General features: G+C 42.6%; 1 pseudogene across 1 annotated transcript; it reads right to left on the bottom strand.

Moving 5' to 3' along the window:
- Positions 1–421: 421 nt before the first annotated feature.
- On the bottom strand, positions 422–24,747 carry LOC147492001 (cytochrome P450 71B10-like; annotated as a pseudogene). The gene is made up of 5 exons (XR_015199431.1): positions 24,664–24,747; positions 24,456–24,557; positions 7,281–7,581; positions 1,410–1,671; positions 422–1,257 (listed from the first exon to the last, which is right to left on the bottom strand). The product of XR_015199431.1 is annotated as a cytochrome P450 71B10-like (transcript).
- Positions 24,748–26,710: the final 1,963 nt, after the last annotated feature.

The following is a 26,710-nucleotide window of genomic DNA, read 5'->3' as shown; positions in this document are numbered from 1 at the left end:
ATATTGGATCATAATCATAGATTTTGGATCATTTTTATCATTTTGGATACATAATCATAATTAGTTTTATCATTTTTAGATACAATTGTACAATTCCTAATTTCTTCAATTGCACAATTCTTAATTTCTTCATTAGCACAGTTTCTAATTTTTAAAAAAAGCGACGCGGTGTTGGCAAAACCGCACCAATAGAAGCCCAATCCCAGGCGATGTTGGCAAAACAGCGCCATAAAAGCCCACTTAGCAGCCCAAGCCCATGCGGTGTTAGAAAAACCGCGTGGTTTTTCCAACACCGCGAGATAGATTTGATACAACACCGAAGATAGAACCAAATTTTGGCCGATTTGGTGTTTGGTTTGGTGTTTTTTTGGTGTTTTCATCAACATATGACTCTCCTGAAGATGAAAAAACACCAAATTATTGGAAATTTAGTGTTTGATGCTAGGAAAGTATCTCTCCTAAAGATGCTCTACTACCAGAGCACAACTTTTGTGGATGCAGTTACATATTATAAGTCTCTAGGAGGATGCAAAGCGGCACAACTTTACCAGTGGTCGTGGGCTTCTTCACGTTATTGCATTCCAGTCATTTACATTATAACTGCTCACACACAGACACACGTACATTACATTATAGCTGCTCTCACACACAAAAACCTTCAGTCCATTCACTGCCAATTGTGCTTTATGGGGATTAGGTGAAGTGGAAATTTCTTACGAAGAGTGAAATCAGATATCTCATCCATGTTTATATCTTCCTTACTAATTCCACTGGGCAATTCCCAATTGAAACAATATAGGAGATTTGCCAATGCCAGTTCTATTGCTGCAATGCCCATATTCAATCCAGGACAAACCCTTCTGCCTGACCCAAAGGGCAAGAACTCAAAATTCTGTCCTCCAAAATCAATGGAGCATTCATAAACCTTTCTGGGAAGAAGTCTTCAGGATTCTCCCAATATTTACTACTTCTCCCAATTGCCCACACATTCACTAGGATTCTTGTTTTGGGGGATATATCGTACCTACTGATATTACAATGATTAATACTCTCTCTTGGAATCAGTAGGTACTAGAGGACCGGTGCAATCTAAGAGTCTCCTTCACCACCATCTTGAGATACTGAAGTTGATTGATATCACTTTCTTCCACTTTTCCCTTCTTCCCAACGCAAGTTCTGATTTTGTCTTGAACTCTTTTCATTGTTTCTTGCTTTCTAACTTATACTATTAGTATAGACACCGCCAGTGAATAGATTCTGATATACATATAACATGCAGAGCAAATTCAATTATATTTTACCCTGAAACATAAAGTAATAGAGAACCCAATGAAATCAACGAACTACGAAAAAGAAGATGACAAAGTAGTGTTCACCAGATCGGCCATTTATAAGGCAAAGCAGCTTACCATGAGGACGCCTTTGATATGACTAATAGGAAGACGAGTTAGACCGGATTGATCCATTCGTAATTTAGTCAAGATATCTATAATATCCCCTTGCTCTGGCTTTGTCCTCTCAGAATCAAGGTGCTCATCAATGACGTTTTGGTAGAAGGTGTCGAGCGCAGTAAAGCACTTTTCCAGCCTTGAACTATGACCGGCAAACACATCTATTATCCACCCAAAATATAGAAAGAAATGGGCTGCAGCAAACATACTAAGCATAGATGTGTTAGGAATATACAACTTAATTGTACTTACTCTTTACCAATTACCAAACTATACAAACTTTTTGTCTTGTAAGTGTCTTGTACTTCTTAATTAAATCCGAGCCTAGTGTAGATACACTATGTCCTTAAGACATATTTTCCCCCTCACGGTGCTTGAAGGTTGATGGGAAACTATCTCCCAAGATAGAGCGGATTTCCTTCATAGAAAGCTAGCACTTCAATTCTATATAGACTCAGTGAACAACATAGTATTTGACTAAGAACGAGAGGGAGGAGAGAAGAAAGATCGAAACTCGTGTGATCGGTTTCTTTTCTCTCCAAATTCATCCACTATTTATAGGTGAGTGGTGCCTTTTGAAAACAACACGGTAACTCTTGGGAAAAAGTAAGCAACTCTTTGAAAAGTCACATGTTTGAAAGGACACACCATTTCGGCATATAGCATCTTTGTTTGAACCGGTGCCTATTTCGAAAGGTTGCACCTTTTCGGCATGATCTAATTGTTTCAAACCAGTGCACATTTCGAAAGGTCGCACCTTTTCGACATAATGCACTGTTTCAAACAAATGCATCATTTTGAAAAGGTTTTTCTCACATTACGTACTGTTTCAAGAAAAAACCCATTTCATCTTAAGTGGGGTAACTTGGGGAGACAAACTACTCATTCATATTTAAATGGATTTGAGCAAATCATTTTTCTAACAATCCCCCATGAATGAAAATTTGGCTTCTTCTATCATAAACATCATTTTTCGTTTCTTTTACAAATGAAAAGATACCGCATCAGGTCAAGTAGCATGGGAGGCCTTGAACTTGCCTTAGTGAAAGACGATCGGATTTAATTGGACGATCAGTAGACTTCAATTAATGTCCTTGAACTGTCAGCCGTTTGTATAAACCTAGACAATCATCTTCACGCCAGCATGCGCTCTCGAATCTTGTTGGTTCTCGCGTTTGTGTTCATTTTGGCCTTAAACACTTCTTGGTTTTCGGATAGTGCTTTTTGAGACATTTGTCTTTAAAATTCTCATAGAAGCGGCCCCACTTCGCACTAACATAGGTGATTTCTATAAAGAATATCCGCAATACTCCAGTTGGATAACATAACTTTCCAAGATATAGTAAATCATTAAAAGCTTGACTTATCATGGTTCTCGCGGCCGGATATGCCTTTGTCTTTATATAGGAATGGGTTAGAGTATAATATTATTCTCGGTGCTAAGCCGAGAGTCACAAACATAATTCGGTTGGCCCATTGAACCTAGATCTTGGGATCTCCAAATAACTAGGTTGGTTTTTCCATTATGATGACTCTTGGTTGATTATCTCAAAAGCTTTAAGCCCATTCCCTTGATAATCTTTCTACTTGCTCTCTTGTTAAACCTTTTGTAAAGCGGATCCGCAATGTTATCTTTTGACCTTACATAGTCGATTGAGATAACTCCATTTGAGAAAGCAATTGTCTAACGGTATTATATCTATGACGTATATGTCGAGACTTCCGTTATACATGCTACTCTCATGCTCTACCAATAGCAGATTGGCTATCGCAGTGTATATACACACACTTTGGGTACCGAGGTTTAGCCCAGTTTGGAATATCCTCTAAGAAATTTCGAAGCCACTCTACTTCTTCTCCAGCCTTGTCCAATGCTATGAATTCTGATTCCATAGTGGACCTTGTATGCACGTTTGCTTTGAGGATTTCCAAGAAATTTATGCATCTCTCCTAGAGTAAAACACCACATTTGATGTCTTTTGAGTAATGCTTCAACAAATTTCCAATTTGGAATTGATTAATTCAAGAAGATACATAATCCCCCACATTTTTCCCAATTTCTCATGACAAAGTCAATAAATTGGAAAACCATTTAGATATATGTTTAGCAAGTGAGGTGTCTTGTTAAAGAATGTCACATATCATTCATATAGTGTCGAAACACTTCTAAGACCTCAATTTTGCTTACAAGTATGCTTACAGAACAATATCTTAAACAATCTTCTTTATTGGCACTCTTTGGCGCAATAGTAAAACGCATACATCTTACAAATAATACAATATTTTTAGAACCCTTTTAGCACTAGCCATTCCAAACATCTGGAATGAAGCAAGGATTCTCGGAATCTTGGATCATAATTCCCCTCAAGTGTGGCATTACCACCACCTTGTTTGCTTTCAAGAAGTCCATTCCAAGAATGACTTGAAAATGGTCTAAGTGAGCTACCATCAGTCTACCTTTCCTCGCCCGGTTGTGCATCTTAATGTCAACTTCCAAAGCGAAGTCCTTTCACCGGTTCGGCTTCTTGGTTCAAGCCTCTCATAGAGCACGTACATTCTGCTAGTTTCAATCCAATAGCCCCGTATACATACTCGAGGAGATTAACGTATGAGTTGAACCCGGTATCTACCATTGCTAGTATACACCCGTAGTTATTGAGTTCCACTTCTACGAACATAAGGTCGTCATCGGGGACCAAAATGTTCATACCATTCAACGAACTAGTAGGTCTAACAAATGAAATAGGAACAACATGAATAGGAGAACCTGTTGGTGTTGTCATTTCTATTCTAAAATAGAAACACACCTTCGTTATTTCCTTAAACCAAAAAAGAAAAGAAAACAAAACAAATTATGTTCGGTAAAGAAGAAGAAGAAAAAAGGAAATCTGTCTTAAGTTGTTAGGAATATACAACTTAATTGTACTTACTCTTTACCAATTACCAAACTATACAAACCTTTTGTCTTGTAAGTGTCTTGTACTTCTTAATTAAATCCGAGCCTAGTGTAGATACACTATGTCCTTAAGACAGATTTTCCCCCTCACGGTGCTTGAAGGTTGATGGGAAACTATCTCCCAAGATAGAACGGATTTCCTTCTATAGAAAGCTAGCACTTCAATTCTATAGACTCAGCGAACACAACATAGTATTTGACTAAGAACAGAGGGAGAAGAGAAAGATCAGAACTCTGTGTGATCTGGTTTCTTTTTCTCTCCAAATTCATTCACTATTTATAGGTGAGTGGTGCCTTTTCGAAACAACACAGTGACTCTTGGGAAAAAGTAAGCAACTCTTTGAAAAGTCACATGTTATTTCCTTAAAGCAAACGTGCATAGTAAGGTCCACTATGGAATCAGAATTCATAGCGTTGGACAAAGCTGGAGAAGAAGCTGAATGACTTCGAAATTTCTTAGAGGATATTCCAAACAGGGCTAAACCTATGCCAGCAGTGTGTATACACTGTGACAGCCAATCTGCTATTGGTAGAGCACAGAGTAGCATGTATAACGGGAAGTCTCGACATATACGTCGTAGACATAATACCGTTAGACAATTGCTCTCAAATGGAGTTATCTCAATCGACTATGTAAGGTCAAAAGATAACATTGCGGATCCGCTTACAAAAGGTTTAACAAGAGAGCAAGTAGAAAGATTATCAAGGGGAATGGGCTTAAAGCTTTTGAGATAATCAACCAAGAGTCATCATAATGGAAAAACCAACCTAGTTATTTGGAGATCCCAAGATCTAGGTTCAATGGGCCAACTGAATTATGTTTGTGACTCGGTTAGCTTAGACGGGGAGTAATATTATACTCTAACCCATTCCTATATAAGGCGGTGCATATCGCGTCGCGAGAACCAGGATAAGTCAAGCTTTTAATGATTTACTATATCTTGGAAAGTTATGTTATCCAAGTGGAGTATTGCAGGATATTCTTTATAGAAATCACCTATGTTAGTGCGAAGTGGGGCCGCTTCTATGAGAATTTTAAAGACAAATGTCTCAAAAGCACTATCTAAAACCAAGAAGTGTTCAAGGCCAAAAATGAACACAAACGTGAGAACCAACAGTATTCGAGACGGTACTGCGTGAAGATGATTGTCTAGGTTTATACAAGCGGGCGGTTCAAGAACATTAATTGAAAGTCCACCGATCGTCAATTAAATCCGATCGTCTTTCACTAAGGCAAGTTCAAGGCCTCCCATGCTACTTGACGTCGCGGTATATTTTCATTTGTAAAATAACGAAATCCGATGTTTATGATAGAAGAAGCCAAATTTTCATTCATATGGGGATTGTTAGAAAAATGATTTGCTCAAATCCATTTAAATATGAATGAGTAGTTTGTCTCCCAAGTTACCCACTTAAGATGAAATGGGTTTTTCTTGAAGCGATGCGTAATGTGAGAAAAACCTTTTCAAAATGATGCATTTGTTTGAAACAATTGCATTATGCGAAAAAGGTGCGACCTTCGAAATGTGCACTTTGGTTTGAAAGCGGTGCATCATGCCGAAAAAGGTGCAACCTTTCGAAATAGGCACTAGTTCAAAAAGCGATTGCTATATATCGCCGAAATGGTGTGTCCTTTCGAAACATGTGACTTTTCAAAGAGTTTCTTACTTTTTCCCAAGAGTCCTTTGTGTTGTTTTGAAAAAGGCACCACTTCACCTATAAATAGTGGATGAATTTGGAGAGGAAAGAGACACCCGGATCACCTGAGTTCGATCTTTCTCTTCTCCCTCTGTTCTTAGTCAAATACTATGTTGTGTTCGTTGAGTCTATAGAATTGAAGTGCTAGCTTTCTATAGAAGGAAATCCGTTCTATCTTGGGAGATAGTTTCCCATCAACCTTCAAGCACCGTGAGGGGGAAAATATGTCTTAAGGACATAGTGTATCTACACTAGGCTCGGATTTAATTAAGAAGTACAAGACACTTACAAGACAAAAGGTTTGTATAGTTTGGTAATTGGTAAAGAGTAAGTACAAGTCACTCTTTGGTGTTGTCATTTATATTCTAAAATAGAAACACACCTTCGTTATTTTCTTAAACCAAAAAAGAAAAGAAAACAAAAACAAATTCTGTTCGGTAAAGAAGAAGAAGAAAAAGGAAATCTGTCTTAAGTTGTTAGGAATATACAATTTAATTGTACTTACTCTTTACCAATTACCAAACTATACAAACCTTTTGTCTTGTAAGTGTCTTGTACTTCTTAATTAAATCCGAGCCTAGTGTAGATACACTATGTCCTTAAGACAGATTTTCCCCCTCACGGTGCTTGAAGGTTGATGGGAAACTATCTCCCAAGATAGAACGGATTTCCTTCTATAGAAAGCTAGCACTTCAATTCTATAGACTTCAATGAACACAACATAGTATTTGACTAAGAACGAGGGAGAGGAGAAAGATCGAACTCAGGTGATCCGGTTTCTTTTCTCTCCAAATTCATCCACTATTTATAGGTGAGTGGTGCCTTTTCAAAACAAACACGGTGACTCTTGGGAAAAAGTAAGCAACTCTTTGAAAAGTCACATGTTTCGAAAAGGACACACCATTTCGCATATAGCATTGTTTTCGAACCGGTGCCTATTTCGAAAAGGTTGCACCTTTTCGCATGATGCAATCGTTTTCAAACCAAACATTTCGAAGGTCGACCTTTTCGCATAATGCAATTGTTTCAAACAAATGCATCATTTTGAAAAGGTTTTTCTCACATTATGTACTGTTTCAAGAAAAAACCCATTTCATCTTAAGTGGGGTAACTTGGGAGACAAACTACTCATTCATATTTAAATGGATTTGAGCAAATCATTTTTCTAACAAGATGTTGCCTCGTCAATAATTTCGTGAAACTTAGCAATATCAGACTCTCTTCCTTGATCATTCATACCAAAAGCAACTCTACATGTTATGTGGTCAATGATTGAAAACACTTCTCAGTAAGATTTACAGTTGTGGATTCGGATATAGAATTTATCCACTTTGCAACTTCTTCTTCCCTGACATACTTGAAAGAGTGCACTCTCTTCAAGCTGAAAAGTTCATGAACACAAATCCTCCTCATCTCCCTCCAGTATTCACTATAGGGACCAAAGTATATATAATGTAAAGATACAGGGCTTGGAAGCTAGGTTATATAGGCAAGTAACAAATGAAAAGTCATAATTTGATCTGAATACGCATGGAATTGATATTTTTGCTTGGCATATGCCAGAATTTAACATTTCCTTAGAATTCTTGCTTTTGACTATATAAGCTGTCTCTATTGTTCAACTATATAAAATATATGACACACAAAATAAAGAGGTTCAATGAAATTAGGGTAAGATTCTCGCATTATGGGCATATGAAATTGAAAAAAACACATTTAAGGTGATTTGAAACTTGATCAAAGTGCAATGTTTCTAAAATTATAACACTTCAATATTTTTAAATGTCCGTTAATCATGTTAGAAGTCTCATCATGTTAGTACTCTTCCAAATATACGTTGCACGTGTTCAGTTATTTTTGCATTCTTCTATGATTCTACACCTGCTTATTTTTAGCTTCCTTCGAATTGATTTTATATAAAACTATTATTTCATGCAAGAAGCATTATAAGTGGTAGGTCGGGGATTTATTTTAAGAGAGGGGTTCTAGGGACATATCTTATCTTAACACCTAAACAAACTCAAAATCTTTAGAGCATTTTTAAGTTTTGGATTAGGCTAATATTTTTATAGATATGATTTTCTAACTATCTTAAACATTGGGGTTATTTAGACTTTGGTCCTACTATTAATAGCAAAATTAGGTTTTGGTCCCACTTTTCAAATTTATTAGGCTTTGGTCCTACATATGTTTGTTGGCTGTGAGTCAATATAGTTGACCCTGGTCAATCTGTTTGTATTTTCAAAATGACAACATTACCCTTCAGAGTAGGACCAAAGCCTAATTTCGCTATTAATAGTAGGACCATAGCCTAAATAACCCTATAATAGAATAAATCACATGATAAGATTTGCCACATGTCTTATTATGTTTGTATATGATATTTTGGCAACTAAAACCATTAGAAGCACTGCGAGCAATGGGTTAGGTGTTTGATTTGGTGCGTGTTGAATATGATATTTGGGATTGGGTCTCGTATGGTGGGTTAGATAATGAAAATAGTGCAAGGGTCGTGTTTCCAGCAATATGATTGGCGGGTTGAATACACGCTTTATCCACCAATCTCCGCACTCGCTGCATCTTTTAATTCGTTCGACTTGGTTGGACCCATTAGACAATGGCTCAAAATCCTCAAAACAGGTTGTAAAACTTTCTATGGAAGAGGAATTCTTCTATCTTTCTTGTCCCCACCTTTCTTCCCCTTAGTTATCTTCCCCACGCCACCTTCACTGGTAGAAGCGTTCTGTTTGTTACCATCATGAATATCCTCACCGTTGTGTTTTCTACCATATTCTTCATCCTCGTACATGTCGCCATCCTGACCAGGCCAAATCACACAAAACTCGTAGAAGTCAATCTCAGAACGTAAGGGAATAAGAGCTATCTTACTATAATACAATTCAAAACAAACACCGACTATCCAAGCCCTCTTAGTAGATCTGATTGTACCATGGGGGTCCAATGTTTGTGACAAAATAGCTAAGTTCAATTCGGTTGTGCTATTCATTACAACTACCTCGTGATAGATGCTTGGATGTGATAAATCCGAAACATTTACTATTATTGCTTGCCCTCTCCTAGGTGTTGTTTCATAAGCATATATAGCCAAGAGTATGGCCCGAAACCGCCAGCGACTTCCTTAAACTTGCCGAGAAAGGTATACTCCACCGATAATAGGCAATAATTTTTTAAAACTACTAATTGAAGGGTTAGGGTCCGAGGATTGAAATGTGTTTTGAAGCCAACGACAAAGTTCATTTTCTCCAGCGCCAGAATTGGGTAGCTTAAGGTGGTTTGAAATTTGCTTGGTAATCTCAGGGTGATGTAAGAGTAAAGATTCAGGGGTTTCAGAAGAAGAAACAGAAAGAAGGATGGAGCCAAGAATGAATGAGAGTGCTTTGAATGCATAATGAGCTTCTGAATTGCTATATAACATGATGTGATGATGGTGTGGAGATTGGTGTATTCAACCCGCCAATCATATTGCTAGAAACACGACCCTTGCACTATTCTCATTATCTAACCCACCATACGAGACCCAATCCCAAATATCATATTTAACACGCACCAAATCAAACACCTGACCCATTGCTCACAGTGCTTCTAACGGTTTTAGTTGCCAAAATATCATATACAAACATGATAAGACACGTGGCAAATCTTATCATGTGATTTATTCTATTATAGGGTTATTTAGGCTTTGGTCCTACTATTAATAGCGAAATTAGGCTTTGGTCCTACTCTGAAGGGTAATGTTGTTATTTTGAAAATACAAACAAATTGACCAGGGCCAACTATATTGACTCACAGTCAACAAACAGATGTAGGACCAAAGCCTAATAAATTTGAAAAGTAGGACCAAAGTCTAATTTCGCTATTAATAGTAGGATCAAAATCTAAATAACCCTAAACATTGTCACAAATAATCAAAAAAATTAAAAATTTCTAAACTTGCCAAATATAGTATCAAAAATGGTGTAAATGAACGGTTTACAATTAACCAAATTTTGTAAATTGTTAACTACATTGGGCAAGTTTGGAATTTTTTTATTTTTTTTTATTATTTATTTAGAATAGTTAGGAGATCATATTTACAAAAAATTAGTCTAATCCAAAACTTATAAATACCTTAATAATTTTGAGTTTGTTTACGTGTTAAGATAAAATATGTCCCTAGAACCCCTCCCTTATTTTAATTTGGTGACTTAATAATGAGTCATATGAGTGACCTTCTTTTGGTTTTGTAAGTTTTGCCTATTACTCTAGTAATCTATTTGTGTGTACTGTTGACTTTAAGTTGTGCACACTTTGCTGTCATGTTGGTGGCTGGAAGTCATGTTGGGTGGCTGGAAGGACCTCTTACTCAGAGTCGATCTCGACATGCATGACCACTACTCACAATGACTGCTCATAGCACCCTAAGCATGCATGATGACTACTCACAACAGTTGCTCATAGCACCCCCAACATGCATGACGATTGCTCATAGCACTCCCAAACATATGAATACACACCCACTCATCAAGATCAGTTCAACACCAATGACTTGTCACCTGCTACCATTAGCATCAAGCCATAGGCAGCGCCAATATAACACTCTTACAATCATTACACTCTTGCCATTATTACACCCTTGACCTTATCCTTTCTATGTTAGCCCAAACAATCCAACACCTGTCCCTACCACCTACACACCCTCAATGACTATAAAAATTATCCACAGAACTACGTTGGCTTGATTTCAGTCTTACTAATACAGTACTGGATCGTAGACATCTTCTTACTCATGAAGAGTAGTCATTAATACCAAACAAAACCATATCCTCTTTATTATTCTAACTTAAGAGCTAAAAACTAAGTATTAATCATTGGTATAAATTTAGACATTTACTTTTGACATCGTCTGTGTTTGATTCCTTGAGAATCCAATAACTTACACAACTCTCTTCTCCGGTGGTCAACTTCCCCTCCAGCCTAAGTATTTGTTTTCAAGCCAAGAAAAATGAGGACCTAACAAAAAGCCGCATCAACACTCCCACCTAAGTATTTGTTATTATTTCAACACAATTTCAAGATGCTTAAAAATTTTCAACTTCTAACTATTTCACCCGTATATACTACTTCCAAGATCGGCATACCATTAAACATAACTTCAAGTCGCTTTCTTACTATTACTCATTTCTTTAGCACACTGTTTTTTTGCTCTAAATACCCTGACCACATGGAGTCGTTTTCATCACATTATTTTCTTGCTCACAGTCTTATATATGGTTTCCCACATTTTTTGTCTCTTTCATATCTTAGCACGTTCTGCATAGCTCGTCATTTGATAGCACCTCATCTTACTTACATTTGCTAGCACGACACCTAAGCTCATTTGATAGCAGCACATGCACAACACCTCACAGAGTGATTTTTTGCTCCAGCGGGATTTGCTCCAAGAGCTCCAAGCGAAACAGAAATCAGCCATGTGTCCACTAAAAAGAGATTGACAGTAATCAAATACCTTTTTAGAACAAACTTTCTAATTTGCCCCCACTAAAAATAGAAATAAATAAAAAGAAAAAAAATTTTAAAAATCTCATTGTAAAATATATAGGAGTTCTTCCCATCATTAGCTAAATATTTTTTTTTATCTTTTTTAGTTTGAAAGAAGTGTCACTGCACTTCAAGTTTTTTATTATTTTTTTTTCCAACAATTAAGACCAAAAACTAGATTTTGTAACTGGTTAAGTTTTTTTCTTTTATTTTTTTAAGGTTGGGGGTAAATCAGAAAGCATATATTAAGGTGGAAATTTGATAACTGTTGACCCCTTTTCAGTAGACACTTGGTTGGTTCCTGGGAGTAAAAAATCACTCCACCTTACCTATGCATAGCTTGACCACTTTTTGTTGACCCACTTTAGAATGTTATCCATTTATCTACACCATTCATAGTACCCCAAGGAAATGGCGCTCAAACATCGAAACAAAATTATCTCCATTCCACTTTCCTACAATGCAAAACCCAACATAATAATTTGGACTCTATCAATTAATGGGAAATATACGATGAAATCGAGTTTTCAGACAATAAACTCAGACCATACCATCCCTTTATTTGATTGGAGAATCATATGGAAATTCTGATGTCCCCCGCGAGTAAAAATATTCATGTGGAAACTCTCGCGGAATGCTCTAAACTTTTCATCTAATCTATTCAACATAGGTTTGAACTTTAACCCAGATTGCATCTTCTGTAAAAGCCACCTAGTATAGATACTACACAACACCTATTCCATGAATGTCCATTCACCCAGATCATATAGAGAACTAGTCCAATCCCCCAAATTGCATCTGTATCCTTCAATGAAACACCACAGATATGGATACACAAGATCCATAACTTGATGAGAAATCAACATAGTAATATACCCTTTGTTATGGAACTCTTCGCAATCATCTGCTGGAAAATCTGGAATAGCATAAATGAAATGCTATTTTAACACAAAAGGGTGACACCTCAAGACACACTCAGAACTAGTCTTGCTTTTTGGAGAAGTACAAAGGATGCTCAAACACTACTTTTCAAAACCAAGAGACATAAACAACTCATTCATCTCTGTTAGTTGGAAGCCTCATACAGCCCCATACAGCCCCATACATTACCTTAAACATAGACGACGCTTCACACGGAAAACCAGGTCCTTCTGGTTTGGGATGTGTACTAAAGAATTATGACAGTAGTTTCGTTGCTGTTTCAGTAGATTTTGTACCTATCTGCACATCCTTCCTTTGCCGAAGCTCTAGCAATGAGACTAGGTCTCTATCTAGCTATCTCCTATAGCATCACACATATACACATCCAAAGTGACTCGAAGGCCTTGATAAGTTACATTAAGGGAGATGATGACAAAGACAGTCCATGGGAGGCGGCTGGAATCATAGAGGATATTCAACAATTCTTCTCCTTCTTCGAAAATATATCCCTTAATCACATCTATAGAGAAGGGAACTCCATAGCAGACACTCTGGCACAACATGGCATTACTCTAGCTAGATACATGAGTTGGCACGGTAGACCACCTGATATCATATGTAAAAAACTCTATTTCGCCTGTATGGGTGTTTCAAAGCCCAGATTAGTATAAATAATATGCAAATATTTAAGGTAAAAAAAAATCTATTTACACCAATGCGTGCCATATTCGCTACGCTCCAACTTCATATGCATCACTTCATGTGTTGGGGCCCACTAAATATCTTTTGTCTATAGCTCCCTCTATTACATGTCAACAACTACTAGAAACTGGTCACATTCTTCGCCTATTTTGGTATCGAGATAACCTATGTTTCAAGTGGAACTCGATTCAACATGATGACTGCTCATAACACCCCCAACATGTATGATGATTGCTCACAACCACTGCTCATAGCACGTACCCCCCAGCATGCATGACGACTGCTCACAACAACTACTCATAGCACCCCCAACATGCATGATGACTGCTCACAACGACTGCTTATAGCACCCCTAGACATATGAATACGCACGCACCCACTCATTAAGATCAATTCAACACCAATAACTCATCACCTGACACACTTATCATTGCTACCATTAGCATCAGGCCATAGGCGGTGCCATTATAGCACTCTTATCATCATTACACTCTTGCCATCAACCTTATCATTTCTATGCCAGCCCAAACAACCCAACACATGTCCCTACCACCTACACACCCTCAATAACTATAAAAGCCACTCAGAGAACTACGTTGGCTTGATTCTAGTTTCATTAATACATACAGTGTTGGATACGTAGACATCTTCTTACTCATGAAAAGCAGTCATTAACACCAAACAAAACCATCCCCTTTTTATTATTCTAATTTAAGAGCTAAGAACTAAGTCTTAATCCTTGGTGTAAATTTAGACATTTATAGTGGCATATCAATTCGATCATTTTGCAATACGAGAAGATATGTAGCACAAGTTGCATACGAAATAGGTAGAAACTTGCAACTAACAAGTTGTTGAAATAATCCAATTCTTGTATTATGGGCATATGAAATTGAAAAAAAACAAATTTAAGGTGGTTTGAAACTTGATCTAATTGCAATGTTTCTAAAATTATAACACTTGAATATTTTTAATGGTTAACTAGTATTATCCCCCACTAAATGAGCCAATTATGATCCCCTACTAGATGGAGAAATTAGGAAATCCCCCACAAAAAAACTAGTAGGATATCCCCACTAGTTGACTGTGTTTTTTTTTTTGTGTATTTGGGAAAAGATACTAATTTGTGCGGATCCTAATTGGCTTATGGAGGGTAATAATCGTTAATCCTATTTTTAAATGTCCGTTAATTATGTTAGAAGTCTCATCAGGTTAATACTCTTCCAAATATACGTTGTACGTGTTAAGTTATTTTGCCTTCTTCTATGATTCTACACCTGCTTTTGATTTTTAGCTTCATTTAAATTAATTTTATATAAAATTATTATTTGATGCAAGTAAGCATTATAAGTGGTACGTCGGTACGTCGGCGTTTTATTTTAATTTGGTGACTTAATAATGGGTCATATGAGTGACCTTCTTTTGGTTTTGTAAGTTTTTCCTATCAGTCTAGTAATCTATTTGTGTGTACTGCCGACTTTAATTTGTGCAAACCTTGCTGTCCTGTTGGTTGCATATCAATTCGATCATTTTGCAGTGCGAGAAGATATGTAGCACAAGTTGCATACGAAATAGGTAGAAACTTGCATCTAACAAGTTGTTGAAATAATCCGATCCAATACTTTTTTGGCATGCATGTATACTTGCAAACCAAGTGAAAGCTAAGAGTGAAATTATCAAAAAAAAGTGAAACAGTAATTTTTCGAAAACCATACGTGAACAGCTACAGGCCCTACTGTGCTAGCTAATTCGCAGGCTTCGCTGCAGACACATGCAAACTCGTGAGGATGCCTGAATTCTCACAATAACCTGTTGGTATCATTCCCGTTTACAAGATAGCCCAAAAGACAGAGGTAGTGAGGCACAACAGAACATTTCTTCCCATTTAAGGGTGCATCAACGTACCAGGTGGTGAATAAAGCATGGCATGTCAATCTGTAGCACTGAAGATAGATAGAGTGATGCAGGGGCGGATCCAGGATTGCCACTAAAGAGGCTGCTAAAACTAACATATACTACAAATATTTTTTTTAGGGTGAATTATACACTATTATAACTAGTATTTTTTTTTTCGATAGAAAAATTCAATGTGCTGCAGCACCCCTCTGCCCCCTCTAAATCCGCCCCTGAAGTGATGGACTACTGGTCTTTTTATTCTAGGTGTGGCACGGCGGGTGTAACACTCTAATTAAATGCCTATTATTCTTCTTCTTTTCTTATATGAAGACTAATTTGTACCACACCTTTTGGCTCTCTCTTTCTTGGGGTGGACTTTATTACTTGGATAAAACCTTCTTCTAGTTATCTAAGAAATAAATATATTTTTGGTTAGAAGACATGGGGTGTTCATTTATACTTTGCGTCCTATTCCACTATCATTGAATTGTCTAAGATCATCAGTTACAATTTGTTTGCAGTTTTCCGCCACTACTAAACTTTATAGAATCAAAAGTCCACTAATTTTTTTATTGGGTTAACTAATATTATCTACCCACTAAATGAGCTAATTAAGATTTTCCCGACTAGATAGGAAATTAAGTTAACCGCATATTTATTTTTTTTTGTGTATTTAGAAAGTTCGATCTAGGGGTTAATACTAGTTAGCCTTTCTTTATTTCTCACGTTCAAACTCCCTCGACAGGTCCCGGACGATATTGCTCATTTCAGTGTGTAGTTAAAACTTAATTAGAAACTGTTGAAGGTAAGATATTGGAGGAAACTAAACCCTCTTCTACTATAGAAGGCAAAAGATTTAGTTTCATCCAATTCTCACTATCAAATGTAGCTTCAGATGAAGTTATGAAGTGTTGAAACTGGAAATTACGTAGTGTCGAAACTGTTGAAGATAAGATATTGAAGAAAACCATACCCTGTTTTTTATACAAGGCAATATAGGGTTTGATTCCATCCAATTCACATTCACACACAACTCTGCTCAGGAATAACATTGAATGCACATCGATGTTAAGTTGTTAACTATGAAAAGAGCCATATTAAGCTATGTATTTATAATATCTTAACACAATCACAGGCAAATAGTATGAAATTTAATTTTCGTGTTAGTTATTTGTTTGTACTTTCATGCAATGCCTGTGAGATTCTTGGGGGCATGAGTGTAGTGTACCAAGACCACTGGAACAACCCTGAGTTCGCAATATTTGTGTGAGTAATCCGAGTTACATTCACGTCGTTTGTCTTTAATTGCAATTGGGGCCATAGACTCATATACCAATATCGTCCAAATTAAAACGTACGTGGCTTAATTATTGCAGACAGGTTTTTACTATACATGATCGGTATTTCACAATACATAGCTGATCATATATATATTCCAGTGAAAGCTATAATCACCTGATCACAGGAAAATATAATCGGCCGATTTGACATTTTTAGGTGTATGTAGGGGAGTGATATTCTCTATCCAGCACACGCTTAACATGGTGGAACTAATGCACCGACCTATGGTCCCAGGTCGCATCCATGAGCCAACATCGCGCCACAGGACAGATCGCAACATCATGCGAACTACGCCAGCAAGCGGATAATGCACTTCTATCCATAAGCAATCATGGTGAAGGTGTACTTGCACTCATCCTAACTGTCGATCCTTTGGTCGCGACCGCAAGCTACTGCTTCGCCTGATCGCCACTCCTCATCATCACAGCAGACCTATGTAGATATTTCTCACGTGCTCCCACGATCCACACCCCACGTTGGTGACATCCTTTACACGTGGAGGGTGAGGATACACTTTCAATCTCTATAAATACCACTCCTATGAACTACGCCAGACCTGATTCTACTTTCGGACCCCGTAACGAGTAAGATCGTAAGCGATTCGCTCCAAAAGCCGAACTCGGTCTCACCCATCCATCCATATCAGTCCCCCCGAGACTGTGTGTAAGGGAATATCACATCACACCTTTACATTGGCGCCGTCTGTGGGCTCGATTACTTGAGAAACCAAACCACTTTCACACTAATCAGTAACAAAAACCAAATCAAAAAGATTCTCAAGCCCACGAAGCATGGTAAGCCTCGAAGCTCAATTCAACACTTTGGCCGGCCAGTTAGGAACAATGAACGAGCAGATTGCCCAACTCAGGCAAGAAAACGTCACATTACGTGCACAAGTAGATACACAAAGCCCACTAGCTGGCACCCGCGGGCGACGGCGGCGTCATCAGCGTCGGTCAAGCGGATCACCGAGCTAAACCAAAGGCTCGACAAGAATGCGGTCAAGAAAGATTCTACCCAGATAGTGCAGAAAATGTTGAAAACCTATCGCGCATCTCCATTTGCTGCTGAAGTTCTTCATAAGATCTCACCTCCAGACTTTGTCCAACCACGGTTTAATCGTATGCGGTCGTACATGCCCGAGGGCGGCCGATATAGCACGATATGCTCAAAGCCTCCGGCTTTACGGTAGCGCCGAGTTCGACCATCTCCGATGTAGACTCTTTCCGGCAGCTTAAAGGGCGGCCCACTCGGTGGTTTTCTCCCTCGAGCCGGACTCCATAACGAAGCCGAGCGGCTCACCGACATTGTTCGCGAAATCGATCGCATTACACAATGACGCTAAGAAGGGTGATCTCAATTCACTCTTCCATTTCACTCTGGGCGGGGAGGAGACCTCTGATTCTTTCTTAAGCGGTTCAAAACGAGCTCCGGACATGGAAAGCGGCCTCAAAGAATCATTTGCGCGGTGGCTTTCACAAACCGCTGCGCGCACCGTAACACCGACCTAACCAGTCGCTCTTGAAAACCAACCAACCCGAAGCGTTGGATGTATGCGCATTTCGAGTGGATAAATACATCAAAGCTGCAAGAAGCTTTGCTAAAAAAACGAAGAAGAAGCGGCGGAAGAGAGGGACGGGTTTACAGTAGCATCATCCTCAGGAAGGCGACCCCGACAACAAGGGCAACCATCCAGACCCAAACCAAGAAATGATCGGGAATTTGCCGTGCTCACTAGATCTCCTAGTTACATACTAGAAAAGATCAAAGCGTCTTTGCATTCTACCGACCGAGGAGATAAAGGCGACAACCGGTCGCCCAGACCAGCCCTACTGCGCTTTTCACCGCGCCAATTGCCACGAGACCGACGTCTGCTGGGGGCTTAAGCATTACTTGCAAGACTTGATCGAAGCTGGGCACATCAAGCAGTACACTAATATACCTGACGGTGACCTGCGCCACAAACTCATGGCTCGCGGGATCTGAAGCGGAGTCCCCCCCGGACGGGCGCACGAGGTCTCAAAATTCGCCCTCCGCGGCCGAGGGCGCTCGAAACGAGTCCACCAAGACCGCCATCAGCCGTCGAAGGTCGCGAAGCACGCGAGAACCATCCACATGATCACTCTCCAAGATGATTCCGTCCTCAAGTTCACGGGAAAAGCGAAGGCGGGTAGGTGCCCTCCATGAAGTATACAATTTCTCTTCACAAATTTGCAGCCATGCCACGCGATTGCGTCGAGCAGGGAGATATCACCTTCTTCGGAGGCCGACCTCAACAAAGGTCGCCTCCCGATAACGATCTTTCGTGGTCCCACGTCAAAATCAGTGGCCCGGACCGTCAAAGCGAGTTTTGATCGACCCGGCGCTCTTGCGATATCTTGTTCTACCACCACGATCAAGAGATGAACTTACCAAAGTCGGTCTTCATAGATCCCATTGCACCCCTCTTCGGATTCAACGGCTCCAGAGCCGACCCAATAGGTGACATCATCCTCCCAGTCTCAGTAGGATCCCGGGACGACAAAGTCAGCTTCAACACACGCTTCAGCGTCCTCGATACCAAGTCGTCCTACAACGCTATTCTAGGACGACGTTGGATACATCAGATGCAGGCCGTACCATCCACACTGCATCAGGTCATCCGTTTTCCTGGCCCAAGGGGAATGATGGAACCCGAAGCAACCCATTTCGAGGCCCATCATTGTAACCAGATCATTGCTGCAGCCAAGCCCACGCAACCTCCCATCTCCGTCAGCAGCGAACCTACCAACTATACAATGGCCAAAGATTTAGTGGCTGAGGTGAGAGCTAAGCCTTGACAAAAGCGAGCGGGGGCCTCGGTAAAGAGTTTCCACTCACCGGCCCGATCTCACCACTACTAAAGCGGTGGGCGAACCAGCGGTTCAAATAATGGAGGTTAAGCCCCATTGAAAAGCATCCACGAACAAAGAGTCTGCGTGATACCACCACCGCCTCCCCTCGAACCGGAGGGATGGCGGGGAACTACCGGTTTACGTGGTCGCATGGCGGCGGTCATTTTCGACCTGTTGTCATAACCCGAAGGGCGCCCCAGTTCCATCGACTACTCCGGCCGACCCGGACACCAAACGCGAGTCGGTAAAAAGAACAACCCTCGAGGCGCCGAAGGCGCGAGGAGAAGCACCGACTCAAGACAAAGCGGCAAGTAAACCCGGAACCGAAGGCGACCCTAAACTTCGTCTATGTAGGGAGCCAACCTCGACCCCGGCAAAGGCTCAACTTGTAAACTTTCTATCCATGAATAAAGATGTGTTAAGCAGTGGTATATCGATGTACGGTATAGACCCTAGTGTTGCATGCCACCGTTTAAACATCAACCATGGTGCCAAACCGGTTCGGCCGGCGTCCTCGAAGATTGTCCTTACGCTTTCAAAAGCGATCAGCGGCGAGGTGGATAAGCTCAAACAAGTAGGTTTCATCCGAAGGTCGACTACCAGTGGGTCGCCAACATAGTGGCGGTCCGAAAAAGAATGGCGATCCGTTTGTCGTCGACTTCACTGGCGTCAATCAAGAAACTCAAAAGAGCGGCTTTCCCCTACCAAGAATCGACCAACTAGTCGACCAGACTTGTGGGCACGAGCTGCTATCATTCATGGACGCATATAGCGGGTACAATCAGATACCATTAGCTGAAGAAGATCAGGAGAAGACATCGTTCATCACCGAACAAGGAATTTATTGTTACAGCGTTCTCCGTTCGGACTAAAAAGAACGCAGGGCGACCTACCGCGGCTAGTGACTAACATGTTCAAGACATGTTAGGCGATACCATGGAGGTCTACATAGGCGACATGGTAGTCAAAAGAGCAAAAAGCGGTGACCACCTCACTCACCTCGAGCAAAGCGTTCTCGGACTAAGGCGAACCCGGAATGAAAGTGAATCGGAGAAGTGTCTTTTTGGGCGTCCTCAGGAAAATTTCGGATATCGGGTCTCGAACGCAGGCATCGAAGCAAATCGGACCAAATTGAGGCGTTCATCGACATGCCCGACCCCATAAACAAAAAACGGATACAAAAGTTTGTCGGGTATGGTGTTTGCACTCAACCGATTCATATCTAGAGCATCGGACAAATGCCGACCGTTCCTACGGATACTAAAGAAAGGCGAGCAATTCTCATGGAACGATCAATGCCACCAAGCATTCCCACCCTTAAGGAGTACCTCACAACTCCTCCCGTCCTCGCCAAACCAACCGACGGAGAAACTCTCGGGCTCTACCTGGCAGTATCCGATTTCGCCATCAGTTCGGTCCTATTCAAGGACGAACACAATTCAGAAAAGCCGATCTACTTCACAAGCAAGACACTCACTCCAGCCGAGAAGAACTACTCTTACATAGAAAGAGCCGTCCTTACTTTGTTATACTCGGCAAGGAAATTCCGACCGTATTTCCAGGCTCATCCAATCAAAGTGCTTAGCGATCTCCCTTTGAAGAGGATTCTTCACAAAGAAAACAAGACTACCAGGATGGCAATATGGGCCGAAGAGCTGGGCGAACACCACATGGACCGTCCCCGCGATATCCGCGAAGGGTCGGTCGTTGCGGACTTCTTAGCAGATTTCGGTCGGCGACCCTAATTGGGAGGCGAAGCGAGGTCGCACGCAAGAAAGCGAGCATGCACCGCGGTCACGGTCTCTCTACATCGATGGTTCCGGCAACCACCGAGGCGATGGTATGGGAATCGTTTTAGTCTCCCCGAGGGAGCTATGGTAGAGAAGGCGGTTAAGTATAGAACATAGCGTCAACAATGAAGCGGTACGAAGCACTAATAATGGGAATGGGAATGCGGCGATCCATTTCGGAGTAAAGGAGATCAAATCTTTAGTGACTTCATCGTGGTGGATTCGCCCGCCGGGTTGCAAAAGAGTACACTACCAGTGAAGGTAACCCTCTCCAAATACCTTCAAGTTGTTAACAATTTGCTTCCGTCATTTAGCGAACAGCGGCGATACCATTTTTTGCGTGGCGAGAACCGTCCACGCGCGGATAGCTTGGCATACTTAGCCACTCGGACACCCGAGCTGTGTCCCTCGACAACCGATTATCGAAGTAGTAGACCGACCGCTACCAAAGCGGACCAAGTCTTGACAATTAGCGACTGTTCCCACTCTCGAAGATCGGGGGACGAAGTTAATCATGGATGCGACCTATTATACAATTACATCGAAGACGGCACACTCCGGAGGAGGGCGCACTAAAGCCAAGAAGGTTCCACACCAAGCGCGTAGCTATTGTATGGTGAATGGCCATTATTTCGCCAAATCCAGCGGGGGACCTCATCGAGGTGTATCGATCGAGCAAGGCCGGCTAATTTTTTTGCTGAAATTCACGAAGGAGAATCGCGGCAACCATCTTTGGGAGGTCGCTTCGCTCGCCCCAAAGCGATCTCCGGGGCTGCCGGCCTCGTATGCGGTCGATGCTAAAGCGTACGTCCTCAAATGTGTCAAATGCCAAACATTTGGTCACAACATCATACAACCAGCTTCATGAAGCCTGATTAACATCGCGAGTCCTTGGGCGTTCCACATGTGGGGCATGGACATTATGGGACCATTCATCCTCGGAAAGAGCACCGGCTTCCGCCGTCCTTGCGCCCTGGACTACTTCACTAAGTGGGTTGAAGCAATTCCGTTAGCACCGTCAAAGAATCACATGTCGAAATTTCATTTGGACTCATATCATCACCGGTTTGGCCTACCACATACACGGTGATGGATAATGGCTCAGTTCAAGGGCAAAGCAGTCAAAGAGTTTACGGCCAAATGGAAGATCGTTCATGCATTCTACACACCCGATGCGCGCTCAAAGCAATGGACAAGCGAGAGGCCGGCAATAAGGCCATTCGGAGAATTTGAAAAGAAAATTGAAAGAACAAAAGCCCGATGGCCCAATCGGATCAATTTGGAGAACATACCGGGCTCATCGACTATAGCTTCGCTCAAAGCGCCGTGAGTCACCATTCTCCTATGCTATAGTACGAAGCCGTCATACCCACCGGTGACAATCCGACAACCCGATCTGAACTTGCCGAAGCAGGCCTTAATGACTTCGGTTCTAGCTCGAGATCGACCTCCTCGAGGTAGCGACCTAGCGCCCGTCAGTGGCAACTACCAACCAAGTCCTCAAGAGATCTTACAACAAAGCGAGTACTTCCACGATCTTTTCAACGGGGGATCTCATTATTGAAAAACTCAAGAGGCGAGGCTAAGCTAGCACCAACATGGGAAGGCCTTACATGCGTGGGCAGCGTCGTTGGCAGCGGCGTATTGATTAAAACCAAGAAGGAAGGATCTTTGCCCGACCATGGAACACATACTTGCTAAAGCAATTTTACCAATAGGTGTAGTGCGCGATTGTAATTCTGTTCCCGTGCACAACAAAGTTCAAATGAAAGAAACTCAAGATGGTATCATAAATGGCGGACCTACTCACATCTCCAAACCACACCTCCCACCAGAGCAAGCTCCATACCTACACGCGCTCATATCAGGGGGCTTCGGGGGGAGCTTACAGGCTCAGCGCCTCTCCGAGTCTCGCTAAGTTGAGGACCTATACTTCTAGGATCAACTAAGCGAGAACGCCTCAGGGAGGCGAGCGCCCTCGGGGGCTAAACGCGCATCATACAGCGGGGCGCTCTCGGGGGCTTACGGGCTCAGCGCCTCTCGAGTCTCGCTAAGTTGAGGACCTATACTTTAGGATCAACTAAGCGAACGCGGCTCGAGGAGGCAGAACGCCCTCGGGGGCTAAACCAGCTCATCTGGCGCGGGGCGCTCTCGGGGAGCTTACGGGCTCAACGCCTCTCCGAAGTCTCGCTAAGTTGAGGACCTATACTTCTAGGATCAACTAAGCGAGAACGCTACCGGGCGCGAGCGCCCTCGGGGGCTAAACACGCTCATACTGCCGGGGGGCTCTCGGGGAGCTTACAGCTCAAGCGCCTCTCGAATCTCGCTAAGTTGGGGGCATACACTTTTCGATTCAACTAAAGCGAAGCGGCGCCTCGAAGCGAGCGCCCTCTCCGGGGGGGCTAAAGTTGGCGCCTCATCGCGCGCGGGGATGCTCTCGGGAGCTTACGGGCTCAGCGCCTCTCGAATCTCGCTAAGTTGGGGGCATACACTTTTCGATTCAACTAAAGCGAGAACGGCTCGAGGGGGGCGAAGCCCCCTCGGGGCTAAAACAGCTCATCGCGCGGGCGCTCTCGGGGAGCTTACAGGCTCAACGCCTCTCCGAGTCTCGCTAAGTTGGGGGCATACACTTTTCGAATCAACTAAGCGAGAACGCTCTGAGGAGCATTACACCCTCAGCGACTAAAACAAACTCTCATCCGAACAGGACGATCTAGAGAGCTTACAGGCTCATAGCCTCTTTCATCCTCACGAGACAAGGACCGATACTCTTAGGGTTAACTAACGAAGAGCGCTCTCATTGAGCACCATAACCTACGAGCCCGCAGTGGCAAAGCCCCTTCTCGTCCTAAAAGATCAAACACTTACATAGCGTGTTCATATGCATTATCATAACAGCATAACATGTAACAAGATTACATTTCAGAAGCACAGTTCATACACAGGATCAAAGCCATGAACAAAGCAGACCAAAACATATACAGCATTAATCAAGCGTTCACCAAAAGAAGCACACATATCGGACCCAGTGAAATCATCTCCAGAGCACCGACCTGCTGGGTCTACCCAAGAAATCCAGGTCGGTTACCGAGTTACAAATACCAAAGGAAACGAACTGCCACTTTCGTGGAAACCAGTTCTCCAAATCAATAGAAAGCGGCGGTCGGGCAAGCCCGAAAGCGCAGCTCTAATGTTTAACCCTCATAGGGGCAAAGAAAACGCGCGGTCAGATCAAACAAAACAAAAAACATATCCTCACCAATAGACAGAATCACCATCACGGAGCGACCACATGTTTGTCCTCAGGAACAGTGCTGGTTGAGGGAACATGTCTGGCAGCTCGCAGAGCAACACGCATACCGGCCTCTTGAGCACCATCCGCCTTCTTCAGCTGACAATATTTTCGTCCGGCAAGCGTACTCACTCTCTGAGCGGTGGTATCACGCGTTACGAGCCTTACGAGCAACCCTCTGGCATTGCTTCGCGTACTCGGTCACCTCCGTGATCTCCATTTGCAGATCAACAACAGACGCAGCAAGTTTTTCATTTTCATCAGCAACAGCACGACATTTAGCCGACATAGCTTCCAGCCTTCTCTTGTCAGCTACCGGCAGCTTCATGAGACATCCATTCGACTTCGGGCATCAACATCGATAGCAGGCGTTGCCTGGCGTTCTTCAACTTATCATAACCAGCAAGAAACTGCAAGTACGAAAGAACAATAAAAATCAATGAGAGAGAACGACTGAGAAATTAACAAACAGCGTACTCACCAAACAGCTCGCCATGTCCATGGTCCCCAGGAGCGTATCCATATCTTCGTCCTCAACCTCAGCTTTGTCCCGTCCCAAAGACGATACCCTCGGAAGATCGGGTCGCTATAGAAGCCAGAGAGTGGAAGCCGCGGTCGAACGCTTTTCTGACGCGCTTCTTCCCGACCTCCGGCGTAGAAGAACTTCGCTCCCCATCGCCCCCAGTAGCGGTAGCGAACTCCCACTAGCGAAGTTGCCCCTTGCCCCAGTCGTCCATTCGTTCGGCGGCTCGAGGGACGCCGTCCTCCCGATGGGGCGACCTGATCACCTCACCTCCAGTGGGGCGCCACGACCTCCGGGGCCGTTTAGCCTTTTTGGACCCCGATGCCACCACCTTCCTCTTGCCACGGTCATCGTGCACATGCGGATGGAACTCCATTTCCTCCATCAGTAGAGGAGAGCTCTCTCGTAGACTGCCTTCTCCCACACCAAAAGCGTAGCAACGAGCCATAAGAAAAGCTAAAGCAAAAAGAACAAAACAAAGGCAATAAGGGAGAGATAACACCTCTACAATCATGATCAGAAGAATGAAAGAACAACCATACCACGAGAAGATGACCAACAAAAGCAAACGCGTTGGGCGAAGGCAAAACAACGGGGAAGTCCAAATGCCATCGCTCTCCCGAACATGTTCTATTTATGCAAAAGAAACGTCTCTTCCGAAGGCAGCTCATTAAGGCATCGAGGCGCGTAAGCGCCAATCCAAATGGCAACCATCATTTCATATTTTCGCCAAACCGTTCATATCCGGACCGTGCGTGCCAAGCCGCGCCTTTGTAATGGAAGTGACCATGGCTCACGGGGCGGCTCTAGTCGTACCAATCTTGAGTAACTAGAGGACGCTAACACCGTCTCCGCTACAAAGAAGTTCAAGGCCCGACACAAGTCGACCAACCTAAAGGGGCATACAAATCAAAGCGGACATACAAGATGCGCATAAGGAAGAAAAACAACGGATAAAAACATAAGCGTTAATATAAAGCGGTTATGGCGAAGACCACAGATCCGGCCTCGCCCAGATAAGCCGGATAAGCCCGGTGGGGGTACCCAGAAATCCAGCCCAACTAAAACATCGATTATCATAAAGGCGGACAAAGAAAAAGACGAAGCGCCGGGTAACCCGGGAAAACAGCTCTCTTGTTTTTAGGCGAGGAGGCGCTTACAAACACAAAAACCAGACATTCAACTTTCAAACTACATCATCAAAGCCTTCAACCAGAGGGACGTCCAACGCAGGAACGGCTTTCGGATCACGAGGGAGGCATCATCGCTGCGCCAGTTAACGTCCACCGGACCGCTAACGGCGGAGGTTGATCCATAACCACCTCACCGGCCGGGAGCAAGAACGACCCTTGAGAAAAGACGACCGACCTCGAGTGAGTCGACCTGTCGATCTATGACAGGTCCTTGAGCTGGCTCCTCGGGCCGGTCGCCATACCTCGCCTCAAGTTCTTCTATTTCAGCACGGATGGCAAGATAGGCCGCCGCCTCCATTGCGGTAGCTTTACAGCAGCGGTGGCGTATTAGCGGCAGCAGTTTTCTTCTTCGGATCATCGACCTCATGTTCGGCCGTGACCGCCCTTCGTTCACGCGGCCGGCGTCCTCTCCGAGAGCAGTAAACGATTCGCCCGCCGGTATCCAGCTCCACCTTCTCCGATTGAGATATCGCTCGGAGATCGGAGATCTCGAGCCTCAAGGACTCAACCTCCGACTTCTCCATCTCAGCAAACAA

Source organism: Coptis chinensis, chromosome 6, assembly GCF_015680905.1.
Source record: "Coptis chinensis isolate HL-2020 chromosome 6, ASM1568090v1, whole genome shotgun sequence".
NCBI lineage: Eukaryota > Viridiplantae > Streptophyta > Magnoliopsida > Ranunculales > Ranunculaceae > Coptis > Coptis chinensis.
This window is presented reverse-complemented; position numbering and strand designations above follow the sequence as displayed.